At 45.5% G+C, this 18,053-nt stretch overlaps 1 long non-coding RNA gene across 1 annotated transcript; it reads left to right on the forward strand.

Moving 5' to 3' along the window:
* The first annotated feature begins 792 nt into the window (after positions 1-792).
* LOC142826935 (uncharacterized) lies at positions 793-16,240 on the forward strand. Its single transcript, XR_012901216.1, has 3 exons — positions 793-924; positions 1,351-1,429; positions 16,115-16,240. It is a non-coding gene; the product is annotated as an uncharacterized LOC142826935 (long non-coding RNA).
* Positions 16,241-18,053: the final 1,813 nt, after the last annotated feature.

Genomic DNA, 18,053 nt, shown 5'->3' on the forward strand with positions numbered 1-18,053 from the left:
AGTTGCATTTTAACAGTGATCTGCAAAGTCTATTTATGAAATACTTTGGTTGAAAGGTGCTAAACAGATGTGAAATATACAGAGTAATGCATTAAGATCCAGGGGACCTGGGTTCTATTCCAAGTTCTGCCACAGGTCTTTTGGCTGACTTTTACATTTCCCCAATCTGTGCCTCAGTTTTAACATCTGCAAAACAGGGATATTGATACCGACCTCCTTTGTATAGTTCTTTGAAGTCTATTGATGAAAAGCGCTCTAAGAACTAGGAGCTAGTCTAATAAATGGCATTAAAAGAAAGCACTTAAAGGGGAAAAAATTTCAAACCTGCCACTGTGCCCAAATCAAAACAAGAAAAAACTCTTTTGTGCTCCAGAAGTGATTTCATTCAGTGGGCAACCAAGGCATTTATCCTTTTCTTACTCATTTTCCACCATATTTGCTTTTCTGCCATGATCCATCAATCTTTCCTTCACATCCGTGGAGCAATAAGCAACACACTGCACTTCAGAAACCTTTGTTATTCAGCTGGACATACTCAGAACACAGCAGCAAATTCTACAGGCTGAGACAGCCCTGAGCAAAATAATACAAGCTGACAGAAAATGCTTTCCAAGGCATTCTAAATATTTGGTTACAGAGCCGCTTCTTCTCTAGCAACTAGGCAAGATCAAAACAATTTTGTTAAGTTATGCAAGTTAAGATAAAGAGTAATCAAATCACATGTTTCAGGCTATGGGTCGATGGCCAAAGCATTCAAGCAAGGACACGGACATTACCAGGATGGGGGGAGAGCAGACATCCAGGGCACAGAGCCAGGGGGAGAGGGAAGAGCAGGCAAGTGAGCAGTCTCCAGAGAGAGGCAGCCTGAGAGGACAAGAAACGGTATATTTACGGAACTGTTTTTAAAGGGCAGGAGGAAGAAAGGTGAGCAGAGCCTTACTCCACAGCAGAGGTGGGGAAGCTTTTTTGGGTCAGGGGCTGCTGACCCACAGAAGAGTCAGTCAGGGACTGCACAAAAGTGAGGGAAAAAAACCCTCAGCCCCAGACTGAGAAGGAGGAAGACACTCCACATGCACACCACAGCCTTTGGGGGGGAGGGGGGGGGGGAGCAGCCTTGTAGAATTTGTGCGCTGCAGCCCCATAGTGGGGCTTTCCAAAGTTAGCCTCCCCACCCCCCATGAGCCTCAGGAGCCAGATCCAGAAAAGCCAAGGCCCACATCAGGCCCCTAGGCCTAAGGTTTCCCACCCCTGCTCTACAGTAAAGTTTGAACAGTCTCTCTGCAATCAGTGGCCCAGAGCCAGCGTGTGGAGAAAGTCACTGCTCAGATAAAGCATTTGGATCTCTCATAGGTACTTCCATGACTCTTGCTGCCGCAGTACCTGAGCGCCTCACAGTCTTCCACGTTTCTCCTCCCAAGAGCCCTGTGAGGTAAGGAAATGTTCTTATCCCCATGCTACAGGGGCAAAGAGAGGCTAAGTGATTTGCCCAAGATCACAAAGCTGCAGCACAGCAGATCACAGATACTCCATTCTCTGAAATCCCAGGCTAGTGGTGTGACCACTGGCTCCTCCTTCCTCTTAACCTGCACTTTACCACTGGAGCAGAGCTCAAGCAATGAGTAACGCTACCTCACTGCATGGGGAGCAGGCTGGGTTCCAATGAGAGCCCTGCACATGCGGGAGGCAAGGTTTGGGCCAGCAACCAACAGCCCCCTATAAGGGAGGGGATGGGGAGGGAAACTTAAGGAGGGGAAAGGACTTGTGCAAGTGGCTCCAGCCAGCCCCACACAATGCCCCATTTTTCCTTTGGGAAATGTGGTTACCCATATTTTGATACCCTGGAAATCCAGAGAAACACCGCTTCAAACTGGTCCAGGTTAAAGACATGAATGGTTAACTGGTTATCTGTTGGGGGCTCTAGCAGCCACCCATCTGCTGCAGGCAGGGGCTGCTGCAGCCCCACAGGGCCTGCCACAGGTAGGGTGGCGCTCCAGCCCAGCCACAGCAAGCCTCCACCTGCTCCCGTTTAATCAGCTAATCAGTTTAACATAACATTTAAGCAGTTAACTAAGTAAATGGGACGTTACACGCCTAGTATAGGTTAGCCTTTCGAAATGTATACATACTCTTACCCGCTTAGGCACAAAACTTCACACCTGTTGCCATGGTAATGATTCAATTTTAGTTAAACTAGGAGGCTATACCCCTTGCTCTTCACCAATTCCCCCTCCCCCTTCTTGCAGGCTGCTTTTGCGGCCACAAAGCCTGTTAATCTTGCACTTTCCATGGCCCCAAGCCACTTGCACCCTTCTCCACTCTTGCTCTACCACACACTTGGATGGGCCCCTCTAGCCAAATGCTCTTAGCCCATTCCACCCAGCCCACTCGTGTCCTTCAATCACCAGCCAGTCCCCCCCACAGCCACACCCTTCCCGCCCCACCCGCCAATAGAATAGTCTGTGGCCCACAGCCCGCGCCCATCCTTACATCTCTAGCCCCACCTCCATCCCTACACTCCCATTTTCCTGCCTACATTCCTGCACCCACCCATTCTTCCTAATCCCCTCCCTACCCCACACTGCCCATCCCCCTGCCTCCATTCCTATATCCCTCTCCCTCCGCCCCATCATCTCCCCTTACTGCACTGCCCATCCCCACATACACCCTTATCCCCTTTCCTCCCTCCCTACCTACACCCTGCCCCCTCCCACGAGCAGGCAACATAACCAGCAAAGAAACAGCAGCAGGTCCATATGCAGGAATTTTGGGGGGCGGAGAGCTAGGTGCTGAGACAACCGGATCTGGGCAGCTGCCTGGAAAGGAGGGGCAGCAATGGGGGCATTGTTGGGGTGCTGTGAAATGGGAAAGGGGGATGTCTGTGGGCAGAGGCAACGGAAAGGAGGCAGAGAAAGAGGCTGGCGGGACGGTCAGAGAGAGGAGGTTCCTTAGGGATGCCAGACTGAGAAGGGCAGACGAGAGTCTGTGAGGAGGCAGAAGAATGGCTGAGGACACACAAGGAGGATGAAAAGAGGGCCAGGGAGCCATACAGTGGGGGGGGGGCTCCAGGCACCACCATGCAGAGGCAGGAGCCCCCCCTCCCACCTGCAGCTAGCCCGCCTCCACTCAGCCATGTTTGCAGCTGCTCTGCATGCTGCTGGGCCTCCCCTCGGTGATGCCTCAGGGGTTGGCGGACTCAGTGACGGGTTCCACTAGGATAGTTGGAGGCATGAAGCCTGCCTCCTTTCCCAGTGCCAGTGGGCCATGTTCCAGGCCTTGCACCTGCTGAAGCAGACCCCTGGGCCAAGGGGCTGAGAGCACCAGCCTGGGAGGGGCATGGCCTTGCGACCCCCCCATCACTAGGCAGAAAGCCAAAGCTCAGTCCAGTCCACCTCGTGCCCCAGAAGGGGATATGGTGTAATGGTTGCTTCCTCTGAGCAGGGAGCCACCAGGGCCGGCCTGATGCGCACCCAGCACCTCCCCTTAGCCACCAGGCCCTATGCCACTTCCCCTATAGGCCTGTTCCTGTGCAGCGCCTCAGGCCATCTGGCTACCGGTTCAGCTCTGTCCGCAGCCTTTCGGGAGGCGGAATCTGCCGAGGCCAGGCTGCCAGGCATTTTGCCTGTTCCTGAACAGTGTCTGGGGCAGGGAGGCCATAGGAGTGTGCAGCGACATCACACTGTTATACTGTAGGAAAAACTTTTTTATATATAGCAAGATATAAATGAATAGTTAAACTGCTGTCTGGTATGTGTAGTGTCTTTAGTGGCTTCTTGTACATGATTAGCAAGATAGAGGCTCATTACTCCATCGATCAGTGTATTTTTGGACACACAGTATAAGAAGTCATGGATCTTGGAAAAGTGTAATCTTAATTCTATGCAAAAGATGTCTGAATACTGACCCCTCTTAAAAAAAGTATATGCAGAAAATCCACATACCATCCCATCCCACCAGCTGATGCCAAAGAGGGACAATGCCATCCTACAATAGCTTGCTCAGACAGTCATGAACTTTAATTTATTTTGTCTCCTGCTCTGAACACTTCCTAAACAGTGGGGACTAAATATTTATAGAACAGTCACTGTTTGTTTAATTTTTAGTCTGTACTTGTGAAGCCCAATATGCAGAGATCCTGAAATGACAGATGATTACAGAACACAGTATGAATGTACGGGATCAGAGACCCTGACAATTACCAGGCCTCACATCCATACACTTTGTTGTTGTTTTGTGTTGTCCTTCATAATTGTTAAATTTTCTGACTGCTAAGGAACCCTGCTATGTTTAGTCTTTCAAGACCCAATCAAATACAGCAAGACAGAAGAGCCTATTTACCAAAGGCTGTTAAAGTCTCAGAGTCTGGTTTGAGGAAAGCAACTTGTTGTAAACAGTTCCTGTAATTGTGGGAGGCGTGCAATGCACTTTGAGGGTGACTTGCTAACAAACCTTGGACAGCTTCATTTCAGTCTGCTGTGTTGCCTCCATCTGTATAACATGAAGTTGTTTCATTCCATTATTCAAGATGCCATTGGAAAACTGTCACCTCTCTGTACATCCAGTCTTTGATCCTGCAGTGGAATGAGTGGAGATGCACCATTGCCCCTGCACAGTGGTGCCGGAACAATTTTTACAGTAGGACTGCTGAAGGCAGAAACCATGTATTTGGCTTGCTATTACTACTTTCGTGCCAAGGCGTCTGGCAGCACCCTCAGCACCCTGAGTTCCAGCACTTATGTCTCTGCATCCATCACATTGCAGGACACACTCAGTAACACTCTATGGTGCTTATACAGGCCCCATCACCTAGCATTGGGTGCCTCACAATCTTTATTGCATTTATCCTCACAACACTCCTGTGCTACTATCCCCATTTTATTGAAGCACAGAAGAGCTATGGCCCAGATTTTTAAAAGGTATACATGGCTCTGCGCAGCCTAAGTAACTCAGACAGCTAAATTCCATTTTCAAAAAAGTCTCTCAGACCTGGGCAACACCTTCAAACATCCAGCCCTGAACGATTTGCCAAAGGAGTCACAGGCAGTCCATGGCAAAGTCTCTCAAATCCAAGGCTAATACCTGAACCACTGGACATCTCTGCCTATAACATCTTTCACCATTTACCTCTCGGTTCTCTCTTAGGACTGTTATCAGTACAATAGGATCCAAAAAACCCTGCCCACATGGCCAGTTGACCAGGAGCCAGACACACATTTCATTTGCATGTGTATATTAAGGATGCGAATGTTTAACTGGCTAACTAGTTAACTGGTAAGCCTCAACCTAAATGGTTAAACAGTGGGGGCTGGAGCTGCTGCCCACCTGCCTTAGACAGGGGCTGCTTTAGTCGTCCAGAGCAGGCCTTGTCTGCACTGCTGCCTGGAGGTGGGGGAGGCCAGGTGATCCAGCCTGTCCCCCACCCCACTCCCTTTAATCAGTTAGCCAATTAAATGAGATGTTACATCCCTAATGTTTATTTGCTAGCTAGTGGATGAGCAGAAATTGCTTGCTATTTCAGCAATTGGATCTCACTGGAAGGGGTGGGTTACTACATCAAGTCAGAGGTTTGAAATATCTAGACTCCAGCAAGGCTGTCTCAGTCTTTCATCCATTTCAACTAGGTAAGATGAGTTCCATTTCTTTTTCCCAGGTGCTAGGTTGTTGCACAAGATCACAAACTAGGCATAGCCATTAAGGTCAAAGTCTATATCTGCTGTATCAACTTTGGCAAAAACATCCACACCCCCACTGCTGGTTCATTGTGCTGGAAAGCTACTGCCAAGCATCTTTTGCAATGAAAAGCTCTATGGAAGAACCAGTCAATAGAAAGCCTGCTGCTGTTCTGTTTTCTAGCCTCATGTTTCAGCTAAGGGCAGGGTCAATCGTGTGGCTACCCTCTGGGCTCCCCAGACAGATTATAGTCACATAGCTGCAAACCATCTCTTTGACAAACCACTTCTAACCTAATTTCAAAGAAGCCTGTCTCCTGAATTCAGTATACATAAACACAGCACTTAAAAGTGGAATAGAGTGGAATTGAAGGCAGGCAAGTAAGGTAAAAAACTGCAAAAGTACTCCAATAATCTTACGTTGTACCACCATGGTGCGTGTTACTATTATGCTGGGGAAATCACAGGCTTTAGAATCCTTTGGGAAGTCAATCGCTATATACAGATTTGTCATCATTACAGTACTGTTTACATCACGGTGGTACAGAAATTTGAAGGTTAATATTCGTAAACCATTCTGAAGATGAAAGTATTATTTAAACATGAAAGAATTATAGTGTGAATAATAATTATTCATCATTCTTTTCACTAGTTCCTTCTTTGTCTGAAAACTGCTATTAATTGTATTGCAACAAGGTCTAGCCATTAGGGCAGAAAACTGGAAGCGAACTGTTTCCATCCTCAGACATCCAATGACTGTTGTGCTGGGAAGTTACTTACCCTCTGCCTCAGTGTATCATTTATTAAATGAGACTGATGACAGGAAAATATGTGGCAGGAGTGTTGATAAGTCTGATTAATGTTTGTGACGTCTCTGATATGAGGTTATATCTTCCAGTTCATTTAAAAAAAATCTGTGATCCACATTTATTACATAAACTGGGAAGGGCTGCTGTTCTGTGTTCCAGTAAAATGTACATTTCTTCCCTGGAATGTGTCAGAGTGAGACAGAACCCTAGCAAGTTAACTATGTTGATAATATTCAAATGTAGTTTTGAGGGCTTACTGGTTATAGGGTTGTTCAGCCATTCTTCTGGTTAAAGCTGTGTTTTTGGCAGAGCTGCATTCCAGACAGTGGTCAGCATGAAAAGCAACAGCACATCCGTGGGCCAGGGCAGAATTTTCATTATATCCTATTACTCAGCATTCTCCAGCAGATGGTCATTGTGCGTAATTATGTGCTGTTTTTTCTTCCTCTGTACAACAAGGCATGTTTCTGACAATTGATCCATCTCTGGAGAGCTAGAAAAATAAACCATTTAGAAGCAGCGCCGGCTTCTTATTTCTGTGAAAGTCAGATTACGGTAAAAGCATCTCTGGAATAAGTAGTTCTGCTTGTTCTGTAGGAGATGAGACGCTGTGCATGCATGCAGTGGGTAATTGGTTTTCCTGATGAAAGCTGTTGTCATTATTTCCAGCCTCCTGCATGTTTTAGTGATCTCTTTAATCTCTTATATTTGTGTTACTTGCTCTGCATATGTGTATACATATTAGGTGGCTTGACTAAAGAAGGCACTTACACGCAGGTGTAAATGCTATCCCAAATAGGGAGCTACCTTGAATCTTGGAGTATGTACGTGTACAGATACAAATGTCTATGAGAAGAAAGGTGTTCTGTGATGTGCACACATTGCAATGACATGGTTTTATTTGACACTGGTTTATTCACCAGTGTTAAGGCTTTCACTTCAGATATGGAGAAATCTAATGATGGCAGCATGTAAACCTGAGGTTTACACACACTCGGTGCTTGGTCTTTAAAGATATCAACGCTCCTAAAACTAGCTTTTAATCTGGATTGGCCAGATCTACTATTTTGGCCTAGAGAATACACTCTTAATATGCCCCACCTCTGGATAAAACAGGTAATGTCCATCCCTCCATAAAAAAAGCATAAAACAGAAAGATAAATGCATTGATATATCCTACCACAACAGAGGGCACAATACTGAGTGAAATTTTAATCTGACCTGAGAAATCAAACAATGTTGGGTAGCATCTGGATGCCCTGTGGTGTGTCTTCCATTTTAAGCTTCACTTCCTGAGCACATGCAGCAGACAACTGCAATAGCTTCCATGGCAAATTCGTGAAGAGAGGTGAAACATCCCCAAACCCAGTTCAGTGGGAAAAAACAGGGCCCAGGGATAATACAAGAGGTAGCATAGTCTAGTAGGCTGAGCACAGGGCTGGCAGTGAGCAACTCCTTAATCTAAGACTGACTTTGATTCCAAACACCTGTCTGAAGCCTTGAACAAGACAAAACCTCTTATCTACATGGAAAACAAGGATAATGTGATTTACCTACACCGCAGGGCTGTTATGATGTTAAGTCGGAAAAACACTGAAGATAAGAACATAAGAACAGCCATATTGGGTCAGACCAAAGGTCCATCCAGCCTAGTACCCTTTCTGCCAACAGTGGCCAATGCCAGGTGTCCCAGAGGGAGTGAATCGAACAGGTAATGATCAAGTGATCTCTCTCCTGCCATCCATCTCCACCCTCTGACAAACAGGCTAGGGACACCATTCCTTACCCATACTGACTAACAGCCATTAATGGACTTAACCTCCATGAATGTATCTAGTTCTCTTTTAAACCCTGTTATAGTCCTAGCCTTCACAACCTCCTCGGGCAAGGAGTTCCACAGATTGACTATGCGCTGTGTGAAGAAGAACTTCCTTTTATTTGTTTTAAACCTGCTGCCTATTAATTTGGTGGCCCCTAGTTCTTATATTATGGGAACAAGTAAATAACTTTTCCTTATTCACTTTCTCCACACCACTCATGATTTTATAGACCTCTATCATATCCCCCTTAGTCTCCTCTTTTCCAAGCTGAAAAGTCCCAGTCTCTTTAATCTCTCCTCGTATGGGACCCATTTCAAACCCCTAATCATTTTAGTTGCCCTTCTCTGAACCTCTTCTAATGCCAGTATATCTTTTCTGAGATGAGGAGATCACATCTGTACGCAGTATTCAAGATGTGGGCGTACCCTGGATTTATACAAGGGCAATAAGATATTCTCCACCTTATTCTCTATCCCTTTTTTAATGATTCCTAACATCCTGTTTGCTTTTTTGACTGCCGCTGCACACTGCGTGGACGTCTTCAGAGAACTATCCATGAGGACTCCAAGATCTCTTTCCTGGTTAGTTGTAGCTAAATTAGCCCCCATCATATTAGATGTATAGTTGGGATTATTTTTTCCAATGTGCATTACTTTACATTTATCCACACAATTTTATTTACCATTTTGTTGCCCAATCACTTAGTTTGGTGAGATCTTTTTGAAGTTCCTCACAGTCTGCTTTGGTCTTAACTACCTTGAGTAGTTTAGTATCATCTGCAAACTTTGCCACCTCACTGTTTACCCCTTTCTCCAGATCATTTATTAATAAGTTGAATAGGATTGGTCCTAAGACTGACCCTTGAGGAACACCACTAGTTACCCTATCTATTCTGAAAATTTACCATTTATTCCTACCCTTTGTTTCCTGTCTTTTAACCAGTTTTCCGTCCATGAAAGGATCTTCCCTCTTATCCTATGACAACTTAATTTACTGGTCTGTAATTGCCGGGATCACCTCTAGAGCCCTTTTTAAATATTGGCGTTACGTTAGCTATCTTCCAGTCACTGGGTACAGAAGTTGATTTAAAGGATAGGTTACAAACCATAGTTAATAGTTCCGCAATTTCACATTTGAGCTCTTTCAGAACTCTTGGGTGAATGCCATCCGGTCCCGGTGACTTGTTACTGTTAAATTTATCAGTTTGTTCCAAAACCTCCTCTAATGACACTTCAATCTTTGACAAGTCCTCAACTTTGTCACCTACAAAGGTCAGGTCAGGTTTGGGAATCTCCCTAACATCCTCAGCCGTCAAGACTGACGCAAATAATTCATTTAGTTTCTCCACAATGACTTCATCTTCAAGTGCTCCTTTTGTATCCCAAACGTCCAGGGACCACACTGGTTGTTTGGCAGGCTTCCTGCTTCTGATGTACTTAAACATTTTATACCACCTTTTGAGTTTTTGGCTAGCTGTTCTTCGAACTTCTTTTTGGCTTTTCTTATTACATTTTTATACGCAATTTGACAGTGTTTATGCTCCTTTCTATTTACCTCACTAGGATCTGACTTCCACTTTTTAAAAGATGTCTTTTTATCTCTCTCTGCTCCTGTTTTTTGTTTCTGCTTCTTTTACGTGATTGTTAAGCCATGGTGGCTCTTTTTTAGTTCTTCTACTATGTTTTTTAATTTGGGGTATACATTTAAGTTGGGCCTCTATTATGGTGTCTTTGAAAAGTGTCCATGCAGCTTGCAGGGATTTTACTTTAGTCACTGTACCGTTTAATTTCTGTTTAACCTCCTCATTTTTGCAGAGTTCTTCTTTTTGAAATTAAATGCCATAGTGCTGGGCTGCTGAGGTGTTTTTCCCACCACAGGAGTGTTAAATGTTATTATATTATGGTCATTATTTCCAAGTGGTCCTGTTATAGTTACCCTCTTGGACCAGATCCTGCGCGCCACTCAGGACTAAATCGAGAATTGGCTCTCCCCTTGTGGGTTCCTGTACCAGCTGCTCCAACAAGCAGTCATTTAAGGTATCAAGAAATTTTGTCTCTTGGAATTCACACCTCCAGATCAGCTGCTAGAAGTGGGCCTCATCCTCCTTGATTGGATCCACCTCGTCATCTCCAGCCTGATCCTGGCCTGCATATTTATTCCTGCCTCTGGAAATTTCCACTACATGCATCTGACGAAGTGGGTCTTTGCCCACGAAAGCTTATGCTCCTACACTTCAGTTAGTCTATAAGGTGCCACAGGACTCCTCGTCGCTTTTACTATTCATAGTGATTCTATGGAACATGTTGATTCATTTAAATTTTTACTTCATTTGATTCTAAATTTTCTTTCACGTATAGTGCCACTCCCCCACCCGCACAACCTGTTCTGTCCTTCCGATATATTTTGCTCTCCGGAATGATTGTGTCCCATGATAGCAGTTTTCAGATATCTAAAAGGGTGTCATAAGGAGGAGAGAGAAAACTTGTTCATCTTGGCCTCTGGGGATAGAACAAGAAGCAATGGGCTTCAACTGCAGCAAGGGAGGTTTAGGTTGGACATTAGGAAAAAGTTCCTGTCAGGGTAGTCAAACACTGGAATAAATTGCCCAGGGAGATTGTGGAATCTCCATCTGTGGAGATATTTAAGAGTAGGTTAGATAAATGTCTATCAGGGATGGTCTAGATAGTATTTGGTCCCGCCATGAGGGCAGGGGACTGGACTCGATGACCTCTCGAGGTCCCTTCCAGTCCTAGTATTCTACGATTCTATGTTTGTCCTCACTCCACCAGGTTTCTGTGATGCCCAGGGCTCGACAAATCATTGAATCTACTCGCCCGTGGCGAGTAGATTTCAGCCAGTCGTCCCGTTCACCGGCGGCGTGCGCATGCACAATTTGGGTCTTGCGCATGAGCAGTGCAGGGCTGGCGAGAAGATTTTGCCGCCGTTTGTCAAGCCCTGGTGATGCCTATTATATCAGTATCCTCATTTAACACGAGGCACTCTAGTTCACCCATCTTATTTTTTAGACTTCTAGTATTTGTGTACAAACACTTTAAAAACTCGTCACTGTTTATTTATCTGCCCTTTTCTTATGTGTCAGATTCTTTATGTGAATGTTTTTCATCTCAGCTAGCCCATACTTTATCCTCTTCCATCCTCTCCTCCTGACTAAAACCTAGAGAACCTCTATCAATAGACTCTCCTCTAAGAGACGTCTCTGTCCGATCCACATGCTCCTCTGCACCAATCGGCTTTCCCCCATCTTCTAGTTTAAAAACTGCTCTGCGACCTTTTTAATGTTATGTGCCAGCAGTCTGGGTCCACTTTGGTTTAGGTGGAGCCCATCCTTCCTGTATAGGTTCCCCCTATCCCAAAAGTTTCCCCAGTTCCTTATAAAGCTAAACCCCTCCTCCCTACACCATCGTCTCATCCATGCATTGAGACTCTGAAGCTCTGCCTGCCTACATGACCCTGTGCGTGGAACTGGAAGCATTTCTGAGAATGCCACCAGAGAGGTCCTGGATTTCAGGCTCTTTCCTAGCAGTCTAAATTTGGCCTCCAGGATGTCTTTGCTACCCTTCCCTATGTCATTGATGCCTACATGTAACACAACCACCGGTTCCTCCCCAGTACTACACATAAGTCTATCTAGATGCCTAGAGAGAGCCACAACCTTTGCACCAGGCAGGCAAGTCACCATACGGTTCTCCCGGTCATCGCAAACCCAGCTATCTATATTTCTAGTGATCGAATCTCCCATTATCACCACCTGCCTTTTCCTACTAACTGGAGTTCCCTCCCCCGGAGAGGTAACCTCAGTGCGAGAGGATACCCCAACATCTGGAAGGAGGGTCCCAACTATGGGAAGGTTTCCCTCTACTCCCGTTTACTGCTCTCTTTCCCTGAGCCTCCCAATGCTTTGCTGGTCCGGCAAAGAGAAGATGAACTGTAAATGGAATCTCTGTTGGAGAAGTCAGATAAAATGAACAGAGGATACTAGGAATCCTACACCTTTACTGGTGCACCTGTATCAGCCCAGAAAAATTACTTCTGTATCAACAGAGAACATGTGCTGGTTGAAATGGTGGCATGGATACATATGCTCTCATGGTTTACACTCTGGGTTAGGATTCAACAGATCTGGGTTCAATTCTGATGGAGGCCCTGAATGTATGACCATAGACAGGTTATACAGACCCCAATCCTGCAGAGAACCCCACTCAAGTCCAAAGAGGGGGCTCCAGAGTCTGTCCTCTTGGATACACTTGGAATTGGGGCCGTGATCTCCCTGTACATCAGTTCCCAATTTGTAAGATGAGGATAACTTGACTCCCTTTCTCCATCTTATCTATTTAGATTGTAAACTGAGACACTCATTACACATCTGTAAAATACCAGAAACAATGGCATCTCTTGTCCCTGAGGGAGACTCAGACTCCAGGTTTTACTTAGTGGTCCGCAAAGAAACAAAGAGTAACTTTTTTCTCTTCTTTCCAGACCTTTTGGAGACCATGGTCATACAAACCTCCTTTTAATTGATGTGCCTACAGTAATGTTTTTTTAGAAGGCCCAATAGATGAATTTGATCCTCTTTCTAATTCTACATTCCTCTACATTTAATCACAGGTTATTACATTTACAATTTTTGCAACAATGATGATGAAACATCTGCCACTTCCTTCTAGCCCCAGAAGCCAACAAAGCATGGATGCCACGTCCTCAATCATTCAGAAGAAATAGCTGCTGTAAATTTCACCAAAAGTGTTACTGATTGTTACCATGTGACATGTGTTCCTCTGTGACTCTTTACTTGCCTCCTAGTATCAGCTAATTAACAATGGACCACTGATAGCAAACTCTTCAAGTGTCCATTTCGCACAGAGGAGGCTTTAGTATATTTCAAATTCTATATAAGAAACCCCTCTGAAGGCCTCTTGCAGTCTTGGGCTGTTAGCCAGTTAGAATTTTTACATTTTAGTGTTATGAGGAAACTTCACTACAAATTCCTATATATTAATCCACACTGGTCTGCTCAGCAGATGAACAAAAGAATATCAAAATATCTCTAACCCTGTGGAGTCCTTTAAATTAATATAGCAGTTCAGCAGTTCAGTAGATGATTTTAGGCTGTTGAGTTTTGCAGTATTTTATTACATCTAAATTCAGGAGGAGCAAGGGGAGTAATTTTAAAGACAATCCAAAAGACTGAGTGTCCATTACCACGGGCACAGCTAAGCAGTGCTGCTGGACATAAAAGCAATACCATATTTTTTTAAAAAATACATACTTTAAAAGTAGCTATAAAGGTGTGCCAGTGAATATACAGAAAAAAGAAACATCCTTGAGCAGTAATTTGAGAGACATTCTGCCAATATTAGTCTAATTTAATTATTAAAAGCTTTAAAAAAAAGTCATTCTTGCCAGATCAGATATATGATCTTGTATATCCATCACTACAGGACAACATGCTATTCCACAGCAAAAGAGCAAGCAAAACATAGTGAAGACTGGTATCATTTGAGGATCTTGCAATGTTAGTAATGTTACCATTGTCAAATTGTATTTATTTTATGGTTTTGGTTCCCTCCCAACCCTAATGAAAAACTACTTTAAAGAACACAATTCCCTTTATTTGTTGCCAACTGAGCATGAATCTGGAAACTTCAGCAAACCTGCAATTTTGGTGTTTGTCTGTGCTGGGTACTAAAGGATTCTTCTCTACTTTAAAGCAGTTAGTCATCACAGGAACATTTCTGCAATGTGCTAATGTTGTTTTTCACTTTCATGTAAAGTGTGCAGTAATGACATAGACCATGCACAGCTTTTCATACTGTTGCCCTAATCCTAAAAATCAGTGATGTGCTTTTGAAATCAAGGGGGTCGGAGGGGAGGAGGAGATATTACACACACAAAACTAACAAAACCTGTTTTCATTAATAACTTGTACAAAATCAACAGATGTATGGATCACCAACACAAGAGTGTAATTTCAGAAGAAAGATTTAAAACAAAACACAAGAGGAAAAGCTCAGGTATAAAGCCCCTGCTCAGAGTTTATAAAACTTCCCCCTGTGCCCAATCTACAGAGGATATGGCTCTGCTACATCTCTCATCCAGGAGGCAGAAGTTCCATCTTCACTTGAGACACTGCAGCACTGTTGTAGAGCTTCAATGTAGACACTACAATGACAGGAGGGGTTCACCCATTGCTAAAGTTAATCTACTTCCCTCAGATTCCATAGCTAGGTTAATGGAATTCTTGTATCGACCCAGCGCTATCTGCATTGGGGCGGGCAAGGTCAGCTTATCTCTGTCACTCAGGAATGCGGATTTTTCACGACCGAGCAGCAAGCTCGGTCAGCCTAACTTTTTTGCATAGACCTGGACTTGGGGCTAGGCTTAGTCTACATCTAAACAAGTTTTGCCAGTACAGCTATGTTGGTAAAGCCTTTTTTTTTTTTTTTCCCCCAACTGACGCAGCTATGGTGGCAAAAACCCTAACATAGAGACTGTTATACTGACAAAGAAGTTTGGTGTGGCCCCTTTTGCTCAAAGAACAGATACAGGCTATACCTGCAAAGGGGCTTTTTTGCCAGTATAAGTTGGGTCAACTCTAGGAAGGTAAGCTAGTATAGCTCTATACTATTTTAAATATACACAAGGCTTAAATTGCAGTTCTGCAATTTAAAAGGCGGGGGCAGCCTCCACTCCCCCTCCTGTGTTTTAAAATGTCAGAGTCAAAGAGGGGTTTGGTCCCCAGCCTGGCGTGAGCAGGGACTGAGCCGGGCTTCCTGAACACCCGGCTCCTAAATTCAGTGGGAGCTGGGAGGGCACAGGCAGTCCAGCTTGGTCCTTACTCATGCCGGATCAAGAACCAAAGCTGCGGCTCTGCAATTTAAAATTCAGTAGGAGCCAGGGGCAGGCCGCCTGGTTCCTATTGCCTTTTAAATTGCAGAGCAGCAGCGGACTTTGGGCCCAGCACAAGCTGGGACTGAGTGGGGCTGCCTGCCCAGACGGTAGCAGCCCCTGTCTGTGGGGATGCCAGCGGGAAATTGGGACCTGCTGCAGACAGGGACTGCTTCATGGGCAGCAGCCCCTGTCAGTGAGGGATCCCGACTTCCGATCGGGACCCCCCACAGCCAGATGCTGCTGCCGGAACAGCCTCCTCTACCCCCACCTACCCTGGCTGCCTCTGATAGAGGTGGAGGAGAGTGGGGGCGCAGAGACAGCACTGGCTTCGCCCAGCAGGGGCTCCTGCTCCCCCCTTGCTGCTTCGGGTATAGAGGCAGCGGGGGTAGGGGGGGAGCAGGGTGGAGAATGCATGTAGTCAACTGGACTTAAGCTTATCAGGTAGTTGACTAATCGATTACTCTCTTACATCCCTATCTTTCGTTTTCTGCTTGTTTCTAATGTATGTGTAAGAATGTTTTCTTGTTACACTCAACATTTTGCCGTGCTTCATTTGCATAATTTATTCAAGCCATTCTTGCCCAAGGGGGTTTTGCACAAAAACAAGCAGTGTGGACAGGGTTTTTTTGCGTAAGATCCTTATGTCTCTAGCTAGTTTAATCTCATTTTGTGCCTCTGCCTTTCTAATTTTGTCCCTACATACTTGTGTTATTTATATTCATCCTTTGTAATTTGACCTAGTTTCCACTTTTTTGGGACAAAAAAAAAAAAGTTTCACATAATTGAAAATTTCCTAATTAAGCCAGAGTGGTTTCTTGCCATACTTCCTATTTTTCCTACCAAGAGGGATAGCTTGTTCTCGTGTCTCTCCGCAAAACTGTCAACTCACTTGAACTGTTTTTCTCCTTAGATTTGTTTCCCCATGGGATCTTACCTACCAACTCCTAGAGTTTGCTAAACTCTGCCCCAACTCCCGACTAACATGGTACCTTCAATCAGTGGATTCAGAAGGGAAGTGCAGCCACTGGATATGCCGAAGGGCGAGGAACGCAGACAGTCTCTGCTCCCTTGCACCACGGCCTAAGTGGCACAAAGTGGATTTGGAACATGCCCCCAGGTTACAAGCTTTGTGAGGCAAAATTACAGTTTCACATCAAATCCATCTGAAAGTCAAAGTTCTACATGGTAAAACTTGGAGAATATGGGCCATTTCAACGGGGTTTCACCCATCTCTGATGCTAAACAAGGATAAAAGGGCTGCAGAGGGGCCTTTATATATCATCATCACTTTCTTTCTGCAAATGGAGTCAAGTAAGGTCAAGAGGAATTAAATGACTTGACTAGTATGTCATGATGAGTCAGTGGCAGAGTCAGCAACAGAACCTAGATCTCCTGAGTCCCAGTCAACTTCTAATCACCAATGCGGACTAAAAATACAGAAAGGTGGCATTATCACTAGGTGAGTTATATGATCTAGACGGCCTGATACCTGGTGGGAACAGTGACATATTTCATCTTGTTTGAGATAACTGCTAAGTGGCCAGCTGTAAAGAGTTCTAATGAGCCAAACATCCTTTCAGCTGCCACTTCACTGCCCCTTAAAGGAGTCCTAAGTGTAAGCAAGCACTGGGTACAGTTTCTGCTCCAGGACTGACATTTCCCTGCTGACATCAAATCCTCTAAGGCAGCGTTTCCCAAACTATGGGCCGTGGCCCAGTACCGGGCCGCAGGAAAAATATACCAGGCCTCAGCGTGGTTGCCGGGGTGTTCCGGGCTCCCAGCGTGCCTGTGTAGCAACGCGTCTCCATGCCCTTGGTCGGTCTGGGCATAACCTGCAGCCCGATGTTCTGTCTCCCAGCAGAGGCGTAACTGGGGGGGGGGGGGGGGGACGAGGAGGAGGAGGGGAAAGCTGGCCACTGGAAGCAGCACTGGACAGAAGAATCGGGGCAGGCTTTGGAGATTTGGGGCAGGGGGGGCAGCTGGCAGAAGCAGAGCTGGCCGGAGGGAAGGGGGCTGGCCGGGAGATCAGGAGGAGGAGTAGGGGAGAAGCGGCTGCCAGAAGCAGGGCTTGCCTGGGGCATTGGAGTAGAGAGGTAGGGAGCTGGCCGGGGAAGATTGCGGGGGCGGAGGGGGGGGGGAGAAGCAGCCGCTGGAAGCAGGGCTGAACGCGGGCAGCAGGGCTGGCCAAGGGAGATTGGGAGGAGAACTGGCTGTTTGGGAGGGGGTTGCGGGAAGTGGGGCTGGCCAGAGGTGCAGCGGGGAAAAAAGGGGGGGAGTGGGACTGACTAGGCCATATGTAGATCTCGGGGCGCTCCCCCCCGCAAAGCACAAGTGAGTCCAGCCTGAGGATTCTATTGTCGTTCCCCCCCCGAGTAGTTGCGAACTGGCTGGCTGGTAGACACACTTATGCAGCCTGAGCACATGTAGCAGGCAGGCAGTTCGAAACTACAAACTGATACATCTAGTAATAATAAAACATACCTAATGAGAAAATACCAGACATGTTATATATATTTTTGGGCTGCAAAAAACAGTACAGGGGGGGGAAAAAAGGGTTCCAACTAGAGTAAAAAGTTTGGGAAACCTTGGTCTAACCAGCTTTCTGTCTGTTTTACAGTCCATTTATCCAATCCATGTTCCTTAACTTGCTAGCAAGAATATTGTGGGTGACCATATCAAAAGCTTTGCTAAAGCTGGCACTGGGGGCTTTGGGAGGACCAGAAACAACTTACTTGAATATTCATCATTTGATTAATGATATGCAAATATGAAAATGAATGTTACCAGTCCTCCAATTGTTCGTGAATGGATTTACTGGTCCCCGTGTCAAAAAGTTTGGGAACCCCTGC

This window comes from Pelodiscus sinensis, chromosome 2 (assembly GCF_049634645.1).
Source record: "Pelodiscus sinensis isolate JC-2024 chromosome 2, ASM4963464v1, whole genome shotgun sequence".
NCBI lineage: Eukaryota > Metazoa > Chordata > Testudines > Trionychidae > Pelodiscus > Pelodiscus sinensis.